At 36.9% G+C, this 11,730-nt stretch overlaps 1 non-coding gene across 1 annotated transcript; it reads right to left on the bottom strand.

Moving 5' to 3' along the window:
* Window positions 1-11,375: 11,375 nt before the first annotated feature.
* Window positions 11,376-11,482, bottom strand: LOC129665998 (U6 spliceosomal RNA). The gene has a single exon (XR_008718475.1). It is a non-coding gene; the product is annotated as a U6 spliceosomal RNA (small nuclear RNA).
* Window positions 11,483-11,730: the final 248 nt, after the last annotated feature.

Raw genomic sequence — 11,730 nt, 5'->3', positions numbered from 1 at the left:
TATTCTAAAAATTGTACCCTTCATATCTGTATGATCTCAGACAAAAAAAAAAAGTCGTCTGTAAGATTGAAGAGATATCTGAAAAAGAGCTGAAATGTCTGTAATTTGGTAAAATTCATAAACATTCAGAGTTAAGTTGAGTTTATCCACAGTAAGGTAAAAGCTAGAGAATTATATGAGAATGCCAGAACTAAACCTCAGAACAATGAAAAAAGTATTTTGAAAGCATCCAACAAAGAATAATACACAAGCAATTTTTCTGCATGAAATAATGCAAGAAGTGTGGAGCTTTCAATAAAGCTCTACGAACACAGAATTATCTTCTAGTGTTAAAATGAAATTTTATGACTAAATGAACAAACCTTTAAATAATTTAAGATTCCAAGCTACACTTAGGTTTTAATGAAGAAAAATGAAAATCTATGCAAACACTATACACACACACATACACACAAACACACACTTTATGGAAATATGCATAGTAGCTTTGTTTGTCACAACAATAAACAGACTCTACCAAACTGTACTTCAGTGAGTGAATAAGCAAACTGTTCTACATCTATAAGCAGCAATGAAAATCAATGCACAAATGTTTGCCAAAAAGCACAGCAAGAAATGAACAAATCATTAATACACATGATAACTTATATAAACATTAAGGGCATGATGATATTTGAAAAACATAAAGTGTCTTATCGAACAAACTAAAAGGAAAAATACAAATGAAAAACAGGAACTTAAAATGTAAAAATAACAGCCTACCACAGAGGGCCTCTGGAAGACTCTACCCAGTATCTAAGCAGATGCTAGACTCATAGCCAAACTTTGGGCAGATTGCAGGGATTTTTAAGGGGGAGATAGAAAGACCTGGAGGGAACAGGAGCTCTATAAGGAGACCAATAGAACCAAAAATCCTTGGCTCAGGGAGACCTAAAGAGACTGATGAACCAAGCAATGACCACACATGGAAAGGACCTCGACCCCCTGCTCAGATGTAGCCTATGAGCAGCCCAATCTACATGGGGGTTCCTTAGTAAGGGGCCCAGGGACAGTCTCTGGCATGCCTACTTTTTGAACACCTCCCCCTGGTGGGGTACCCTTATCCAGGCCACAGAGAAAAGGGATCCAGACAGTTCTGATGAGATCTGATAGGCTAGGGTCAGATAGTAGGGGAGGAAAAACTCCTCTATCCGTGTACTATAGGAGAGACATAGCAAGGAACAGGAAGGGAGGGTAGGACCAGTAGGAGATGAGGAAGGGAGCTACAGCCAAGATACAACGTTAATAAATTGTAAGTAATAATAAATTTAAAAATGTAAAAATTCAGTAAAAAATGGTATAGTCAAATAGTAGTCTTACATACCTAGTGGCAGCAGTAAGTGGACTCACAGTTTTTCAAATGAGTGAAAGATGTTGGGAGAAAAAATGGTGGGGAGATATGGGAGGAGTTGGAGGGGTAAGTGGAACTAGATTTGATCAAATCATATATTCTATGTATGAAATTCTCAAAGCAAAATGTTAATCTCCAAAATTTACATACTGAATGAATAAGTGTATTTAACATGTTCAAATTAATGCTTGAATAAAAATATTAACAATTGTGGAGCATTAGGTTGAGAAACTAGTTTTATAAATGAGCAATACAAATGTGTTGGGGTTGGTCTGACGTTTGTATTTTGATGCACATTGGTGTTTTGCCTGCATATAAGTCTCTGTGAAGGTGTCAGATACACTAGAATGGGAGTTACAAACAGTTGTGAGCTATTGTGTGGGTGCTGGAAATTGAACCAGGGTACTCTGGAAAAGCAGCCAGTGCTCTTAACCTCTGAGCCATCTCTCTAGCCCCTTGGAGTGAGATTTCGTACCCTGGCACCTCACATCTCAGCAGAACTAAGAGTATCCTCTCTAACTGAGGCTCCAGACAAGGCCATCCAGACACAGGGAAGGGATCCAAAAGCAGGCCACAGAATTAGAGCTAGCCCTTACTCCTGGTGACTCACATATTGGACTATGCTGCACATCTGTGACTTATGTGTAGGGAGACTAGGTTCAGCCCATGCATGCTCTTTGGTTGGTGGTTCACGCTCAGGTTAGTTTACTTTGTAGGTTTTTGTAATGTCCTTGACTTTTCCAGTTCCCTCTATCCTTCCTTCCACTCTTCCACAAATCTCTGGGCTCGGCCTATTGTTTAGCTGTGGGTCTCTGCATCTGTTTCCATCAGTTTCTGGAAGAAGCTTCTCAAAAAACAATTATGCTAAGCTTCTGTCTGAGAGCATAGCAGATTATCATTAATAGTGTCTGGGGTTGGCTATCTCTCATCGGGTGGAACTCAGACTGTACAAGTCATTGGTTTCCATTTCCTGAATATATGCTCCATCTTTACCCCTACACTTCTTTGAAAGAACAAAAGAAATGTAAACATAGTGAAAAATCACTATGAGATGACACACAATGTGTAAGTCGGGAAGATCATTTCCTCACATTCTCACCAACACTGAATATGTTACTTCTGAGTTAAAATAACTTGTAATATTAATACTAACAAGTCAAGTCGTAAATCACTTTTGCATCTCTTTGCAAGCTTATTTAGTCAACTTTAGTATTCTTCTGTAAATATCTTATCTTTGTTTGCATATGTTTTTTGCATTTTTGTCTTTTCTTATAATACTCAGTTTCTGTCATGGTGGCTATTCTTTAAAACATATATATGGACCATCTCTCTTGTATATATTGCTACATTTTGTAATGAATAATAAAAGTGCCTATTTCCATAGCATTTATAGAAATGCTTAGAAAATATAAATATTAATAAATTGTATTATAAATATATAAATATTTACTATTTTACATCTTACATTCTGTGAACAATATAAAAAAAGAAAACAGATAACAGTTTTTGAAGAGAATGGAAATGATAGTTCAAGCATAGTATTCTAGGAAGACATTAAGAAATTGGCATTTACCCTTCACAATAGCCACTAATAACATAATAACCTTGGGGTGACTTTAACCAAACAGGTGAAAGACCTGTTTGAAAAAAACTTCAAGTCTCTGAAGAAAGAAATTGAGAAAGATATCAGAAGATAGAAAGATCTCTCATGCTCATGGATCAGTAGGATTAACATAGTAAAGATGGCCATCCTGCCAAAAGTAATCTACAGATTCAATGCATTTCCCATCAAAATACCAATACAATTCTTTACAGACCTTGAAAGAATAATTCTCAAATTCACATGGAAAAACAAAAAAAAAAAAAACCCAGAATTTCCAAAACTCTTGTATAACAACAGATCATCTGGAGTTATCTCCATCCCTGATCTCAAGCTGTACTACAGAGCAATAGTAATGAAAACTTCATGGTATTGGAATAGAAACAGAATGGTGGATCAATGGAACTGAAAAGAAGACTCAGAAACAAACCCAAACACCTATGAATACTTGAATTTTGACAAAGAAGCCAAAACCATTCAGTGGAAAAAGACAGTATCTTCAATAAATGGTGCTGGTCCAACTGGATGTCTACATGCAGAAAAAAAAATGATCCATATTTATCACCCTGCACAAAACTAAAGTCCAAGTAAATCAAAGACTTCAACATAAAACCAGATACACTAAATCGGTTAGAAAGAAAAAGTGGGTAAGAGCCTAGAACTCATTGGCAGAGGAGACAACTTCCTGAACAGAACACCAACAGCACAGGCACTAAGAGCAACAATCAATAAATGGGACCTCCTGAAGCTGAAAAGCTTCTGTAAAGCAAAAGACATAGTCATCAGAACAAAACAACAGCCTACAGACTGGGAAAGAATCTTCACCAACCCTGGATCTGACAGAAGGATGATATCTAGAATATATAAAGAACTAAAGAAATTAAAAAGCAATAAATCAAACAATCCAATTAAAAAATGGGGTACGAAGCTAAACAGAGAATTCTCTGTAGAGGAATATAGAATGGCAGGGAAACACCTAGAGATGCTAAAAGTCCTTAGCCATCAGAGAGATCAAAACGACCCTGAGATTTCTCCTTACACCCATCAGAATGGCAGGTTAAAAACTCAAGTTTTTAACTCACATGCTGGAGAGGTTGTGGAGAATTGGGAACCCTTCTCCATTGCTGGTGGGAATGGAATGTAAACCTGCACAACCACTTTGGAAGTCAATCTGGAGCTTTCTCAGACAATTAGGAACAGTGCTTCCTCAAGATCCAGCTATACCACGCCTAGGCATATATCCAAAAGAAGCTCAAGTACACAATAAGGACATTTGCTCAACATGTTTATAGCAGCTTTATTTGTAATAGCCAGAAACTGGAAACAACCCAGATGTCCCTCAACAGAGGAATGGATACAGAAATTGTGGTACTTTTACACAATGGAATACTACTCAGCAATCAAAAACAAGGAAATCATGAAATTTGCAGGCAAATGGTGGGATCTAGAAAAGATCATCCTGATTGAAGTATCCCAGGAGCAGAAAGACACACATGGTATACACTCACTTATATAGACCTATAAGATAGGATAAACATACTAAAAAATGTGCACCTAAAGAAGATAAAGAAGAAAGAAGACCCGGAGTAAGATGATCAATCCTCCCTTTGAAGGACAAATGAGATGGACATGGGAAGTAGCAGAAAACAAGTAACAGGACAGGAGCCTACCACAGAGGGCCTCTGAAAGACTCTACCTAGCAGTGTATCAAAACAGATGCTGAGACTCATAACCAAACCTTGGGCAGAGTGCAGGGAATCATATGATAAAAGGGGGAGTTAGTATGACTGGCAGAGGACAGCAGCTCCACAGGGACAAAATATATCAGGGCATTGGGGTCCTCTATGAGACTATTTCTCCAACCAAGGACCATGTATGGATATAACCTAGAACCCCTGCTCAGATGTAGTCCATGGTAGCTCAGTAACCAAGTGGGTTTTCCCACTTGTAAGGTGAACAGGAACTATTTCTGACATGAACTCAGTGGCTGGTTCTTTGCCCCCTCCCACCCCCGGAAGGAGGAGCACCTTGCCAGGCCTCAGAGGAGGACAATGGCTAGTCCTGGAGATACCTGATAAGCTAGGGTCAGATGGAAGAGGAGGAGGACCTCCCTTAGCAGTGGACTTGGAAAGGGGCAGGGAGAAGATAAGGGAGGGAAGGTGGGATTGGGAGGGAATGAGGGAGGAATCTATGGCTGGGATACAAAGTAAACAATCTGTGATTAATATAAAAATAAAATAAAAAGTAAAAAACATTAAAACCTAGAAAAAAAAAGAAATTGGCATTTAAAAATGATAAAAGAGCAATTCATGATTTTATCTGTAAATAAGCATTTCAGATAGAAAAAAACTTTATGCTTCTCGTTTTTTATTATTTGAGAATTTTGTACATGCAAAAAATGAAATATGACCATATAAATTCCTCAGTTCTTCCTTCCAACTATTCTACTGCCTGTAACACACCTCCCCCTAACATCATCTCTTTGTTTCTTTTCCAATAACCTATGAGTCCAAATAGTGCTATCCATATAGAAATGGATGTGGAGCCATCTACTGGAGCATAGTAATCTGCAGTAGCTATACTCTCAAAGAAGAATGATTCTCTCTTCTACAGTAACTATCAACTGCCAATAATTCTGCAATAATGGGTAGACCTTTTAATCACCTTTAATGTTCCGTGGGTTTTGGAAGGATTGTGATTGGATGAGAGGGTTGTAGCTGTCTCATTCAGAACTAAGCACTCAGTCATTTATTTATTCTCAGATCTTTGATCAGTTATGCATCCCCACATTGACTTCTGTTCACTGTAAAAAGAAGCTTCTCTGATCAACTTTGAGAGTAACCCAGATCTACAGGCATAGACAGAAATATTTAGAAGATAATTTGACATGAACAGTTAGCATGTTCTACCTTAGAGCCTATGACTTCCTTGCATGGGACAGAGCAGTGTAATGGAACCAGATGTGAAATTCCCTCCAGTGTCACAAGCCTCAAAGTTGACCAGAAACTTTGGTTACTTCGTAACAATCATGCTACTACTGTACCAGTAAACACATAAAAGTAGCAATTTTCAAAGCCTAGAAATAGGGTATATCAGTCAGGAGCCTAGCAGAACTGTCCTCTGAGAGTCTCCACCTAGCATCTGATTGAATCATATGCTGAGACTCAAAGCCAAACATTAGGCAGAGCTCAGAGAGTCCTGTGGAAGAGTTGAGGAGCAGAATAGAAAGACCCAGAGGGGGACAAGAACACCACAAGAAGACAACAGGGTCAACTAACTTAGGCACACTGGGCCTCACAGAGACTGTACCACAAACCAAAGAGCATGCATGATCCAGACCTAGTCCCCCTACACATATGAAACCGATATGCAGCTTGATATTCATGTGGGTCCCCTAGTATGCTGAGCAGGTGTTGTCTATGACATGGACTCTGTTCTCTGCTTTTTGATCACTTCCCTCTAACCAGGCTGCCTTGCCTGGTGTCAGTGGATTAGGATGTGTTCAGTTCTGATGGTGACTTGGTAGGTTGGGGATGCTCCCTTATTCTGAGGAGAGGGTGGGGAGAGATAAGGGGAAGATCATGGGAGGGTGGAACCTGGAGGAGAGGAAGGAAGGGTCTTATATCAGGATTTCAAGTGCATATATGAGTTAAAAATAAATCGGAAAAAAAAGAGGGAAAGAAATGGGGAATAAGCACCAAGATCTGGACAAGAAAGGAGATAATATAGAGTGCACAAAAAAGTAGGAACACTTGAGATAGCACACCATAGGACAGATTTGAAGCACATGTTAATTATTTTGAGTTTTAGAGAGAAAATTCTTATAGATTCATGAATAGAAGCTTAAGAAAGGAAGAATGTCATCCTATTTTAATTAAGCTGCCACATGGTGGGCAAATACTGAAAGAGCCTGAAGTACCAGAGAAAGCATATTTGTGTTCTGACCAGCATATGAAAAAAAGACAGAAAAGAAGAAAAAGAAAAAGTTATTCTTTTTTGAGTCAGGGCTCAGAAAAGTGGGCAGACTCAGTAGAGCACCTTGGCAGCTTGTAGGAATTAACTCACAACAAAGGGGATAACACATCTCCCCTTGGAGGTAATTTTCATTCCTTAACATTTCCTCTTCTGAAGAGGTAAGTCTAAACTCATTCAGGAAAGGGGCCAAAATTAGACACACACACACACACACACACACACACACACACAGAGAGAGAGAGAGAGAGAGAGAGAGAGAGAGAGAATATAAACATATATAGAGTCTGTGTATATGTATATATGTATGTATGTATGTATATATATGTATATTTATTTATAACATGAAAATCTAAAGATTCAGTGGTAAAGCTGTTTATCAGAAAATGTTCATGGTTGTAATTGACATCCAGTTCCCATCTTCAGATACAGTCTGCAGTCATGGGTGCTCATTTAGGAGCAGATAAGATGCCAGAGATACCTTGTAGACTCATTGTACAGAGTAGCAAGGACATTTCTGGAATCTGTACTGAGCTGCCTGTCCAGTTTCGATTTCCTGTTCTCTTCATTTCTCCCTTTTAAAGAGGTAAGCCTGTCATTTAGGGAATTCTGTAGGCAACAGTATAGCTTCTTTTTTCTTGGCTGATTCTTCTTTCTTCTGAGTGGATGTAGCATTTAGGGTACTCCACAGTAGGCCTAAGAGACCCCAAAAGTGTGTTGATAGTTCCATTTGTTTAACTGTCAGGTGTAGAGAGAAAAAGAAGTCCTTTATTAAATACGGATAGAGACATGAAAGAGATGAGTTTAGGCAAGTGGTATTATCATTAAAATCACTAGACAGTGAACTAGTGGAAGCCAAATCAGAGGGAAATTTAAAGTAGCCAAACTGATTCATATTAAAATACCTCTCTAGACTCATAAGGACATCTACCCCTTGGACTTCTTATTGGTGGTTTTCTTTGTTTGTTTTTTGTTTTGTGTTTTTGTTTGGTTTGGCTTGGGTTTTTTTTTTTTTGCCTCTAACGCTTGACTTTGGTTATAAACCAAGGATCTATTTTCAAGGACGTTGGTAGCTATTTGAGCAACTTAGATCAATGGCTACTAGAGAAAAAAAGGGAAGAGATTTAACCACACTATAATTCTTTTCCAATAACACTAGTGGGTCTGACTTTGTTAGCTGCAGGTCCTGTATAGGTACTACGATTTTGAAATCTAACTAAGATTGTTGGCAACATTTTAATTATGTATACCTGTGTGTTTCGGTCTCACTACATTTTCTTTCCTAATATCCCGAGACATAGTAATATCAACAAATAATTTTACCATGTAGTTAGAAGAATCTAGACTACACACATAGCATAACATAATAAAATACTGTTACCTATAAACACAAAACTGTAGAAAATGTTTGTGTGTTTTGTATAGTAGAGAATATCATCTACCATATCTGTGCTTTTTGTTTTGAGTGAGTGCAAGTAGGAGAGAGAACCAGAAGACAAATAGCAGAACACTACAGAATTGATATTTATATTACTAGCAGAAATAAACTAAGGAAATCCTGTTAAAACTGTGATGCTGGAGTGATTATCTGAAAGATTTTTTATTTTTAAAAGTTTTTAGGCAGAGAGTTCTTTCTGTCTTTTTGGCATGAGAACCCCATTAACTACTTTGAATGCAGGCAGCTACTACTATTGTTACAATAAACTCTATTGGAATTAGTTTACCCTTTAGCTATTTTTAAGGGCACACTGCTTTGACTCTGGCTATTTCATTGTTCTTACTTTTCCTTCTCACAGAGTCAGGGGGGCAGTCTGACTCAGGACAGGTGATTCTGGAGGATCTTTTGAGACAAAGTGCTTAGATCTAAAATAGTAAGGCCAAATCCCATCTCTAAAGCCAGCTTCTCAGTTAGTCTACATGATACTTGATGTTGTACCAACATTATGCACACACAAAAAACATTTTCCCTATGTAAAAGTGAACCAAAGCATTTGCTTTTATAAACTGTGTGAATTTGTCCAAACAAGTCTTATCATGTGTTTTGCCATGCATTGGGAATGGGGATTGAAAAGAGACAGAAAACAGTGAGGTTTTTTGTTGTTGTTGTTTGTTTTGTTTGTTTGTTTGTTTTTTAGAGTGTTATCAGTGATTAAATACTTGATTTTCAAGGCTCACTCTTTGATACCTCTAATCTTTTTAAGGTCAAAAGAATCTCAAGATAGACATAAGTGCCATACTCTTCTATTATCTTGTTCTTCCTATGCTATAAGTACCTACTGACACACACTTTTTGTTTTTATTGTCTTTTACTCTAGTTTCAGATGCTCTGCCATTGGACAATCTGTTTTTTATTGTCTTTTATTCTAAGTACCCAATGAGCTACTACAGAACTCAAACCAGAACACGCAGCACTAATTAAGTAAGGGCCTTTTCTAATAGGCACCACAGTGTGAACTTGAGATATCATTTATCTTATCTCTGTGCTTATTTATGGCTTCTCTGAATGTTCATCTCTTCCTAGATTAACAATGCTCCTTTTAAGTACCCATTTCTCAGTTTATTTATTTATACTTTGACTAGCTGGTAGCTGATCTCACTAAAAGAGAGAAGGCACAAATTTATATGATCCAACAGCATACATTCCAAGCCTCACTATAGACAGGTCGTCATTTTCTTTCTGTCTAAAATGCTACTTGATATCAGTCAGTATACACAAATTTTGGTGGTGAAAATTAAGTCAGCAAGCTTTCAAATTACTTCATTTTGTATACTAATCTGTCAATATTCTCTTGCTTTAGTCTAATTTTATACTTGCTTTTGAAATAAAAATATGTTTGATGTCATCCTTACTGATTTTAGAGATGATTTTAGTGTACTTTCAGCTTTTTATCCAAGTTATAATATTTAAGTAGTCTGGTGAGAAAGTAGACCAAATGTATGCACTTAAAATATCTTACATTATATTTACATTTTTATTAACAAATTATTATAATGAATTTTATACTTATGACTGAAAATCATATTATATACTTAGTAATCCATAGAATTCTGTTTGCAAAAATACTGATAACTTTCTATAACTTTTCTATAACTTTGGCAACCTGAAAGCTCCAGCAAGACCAGATGATTTGAATCCTAGCTCAGCACTTCTTTTAACTTGGTTCATTATACTTTATCTAACACTTACCTCTATAGTCACAGAGAACAAAAATTATCTCTCCTATTTGAATGCCTATTATACTGTCCAATCTATAATGTTCATAACTTTAAAATATCATACCAATGTTTTTACTTTGAACATTATACCTGGCAAGTCAACCCTTGCCTAAATGGTTAGTATTAAGGATATCAGTAAGTGAAAATATAGATTACACTTTCTTGCTGGTTTAGCAGTATATAGCATTTTAAATTTAAATTAAATTAGTCAATATACATGAAAGCACTTTGTAAATTGTAAAGCACTCTACAAAGTATATCAACATATTTAATTAAATTTTTGACAGCTGGCATCAGGTTTCAAATGGAAATAAATCCAAGAATTTATCTTGGGAAGTCCTAACTTAGGTCATTTGCAAATCGTGCCAGAATTCAATGTGTGTTTTCTGCAACATAATTAAATATTTGAGCACATTTCAATAACTTCATTCTCTTTTAGTCATTGTTTTTAGTAACCCTCAGAATTATGTCTGCAGAGAAGAATTCTAGTCCTCCTCCACTTGTAAATATATTCTGAAATGTACAGCAAGATATTTAGTACATATGTAAATACTTATTTATCTGACAATAAAGATAAATTCTCACCCTTGATGTGTTATAAACTATTATTAGCACCAAATTAAGGTCAGTTTTCTACTGAAATCCAAGTTAATAGTACTTTGATCTTAAAAATGACTTTAGGTTAATAAACCACAGTAGGAAAAATCACACTGACTTATAGTCCTTCTCTCAGTAAGTATTACTTGACAGTAAGAGTTATTTCCATAAGAGCAGAAAAAAATCATGCCTTGTTTTTTATTTGTAGCATTAGTCTTTCATCTTTGCATAATCACTTTTATCTTTTTTGTTTGTTTGTTTGTTTTTTCTTTTTTTTTAATTTTATTTTTCTCATTAGTTACATTTTGTTAATTCTGTATCCCAGCTGTATCCCTCATTCCCTCCCCAGTCCCACCCTCCCTCCCTCATCTCCTCCCTGCCCCTTTCCAAGTCCACTGATAGGGGAGGACCTCCTCCCCATTGATATGACTCCGTTTTGTCAGGTATTTTTCAGGACTGGCTGCAAAGTCCTCCTCTGTGGCCTAACAGTACTGCTCCTCCCTTGGGAGGTGGGAGGTCAAAGAGCCAGTCATTGAGTTCCTGTTAGAAATAGTCCTTGTTCCCCTCACTATGGGAATCCAATTGATTACTGAGCTATCAAAAAATATGGAATGCTTCACGAATTTGTGTGTCATCCTTGCGCAGGGGCCATGCTAATCTTCTCTGTATCGTTCCAATTTTAGTATATGTGTTGGTAAAGCGAGCACCACTTTTATCTTGCATCCATTTCATCATCACTTTTCTTGGCCTCTTTCCCGTCACTAACATCCATCCATCCTGTACAACATTGTTTGATTTTTTTTCTCAGTAACCAGACACAGATTCCCTAAAGGGAAAGAGTGTTTACAACAAGTGTAAAAAACTTCTCATGACAAATTCCTATGACTGGTGTGAGAAACCTCCTTATGATTTATTGGGCAGGGAATCCTCAGTTGGTCCCACCAAGAATTTAAAC

This window comes from Psammomys obesus, unplaced genomic scaffold, assembly GCF_907164565.1.
Source record: "Psammomys obesus unplaced genomic scaffold, mPsaObe1.curated_primary_1811, whole genome shotgun sequence".
Taxonomy (NCBI): domain Eukaryota; kingdom Metazoa; phylum Chordata; class Mammalia; order Rodentia; family Muridae; genus Psammomys; species Psammomys obesus.
The sequence above is the reverse complement of the archived record's forward strand: the minus strand, read 5'-3'. Positions and strand labels throughout refer to the sequence as shown.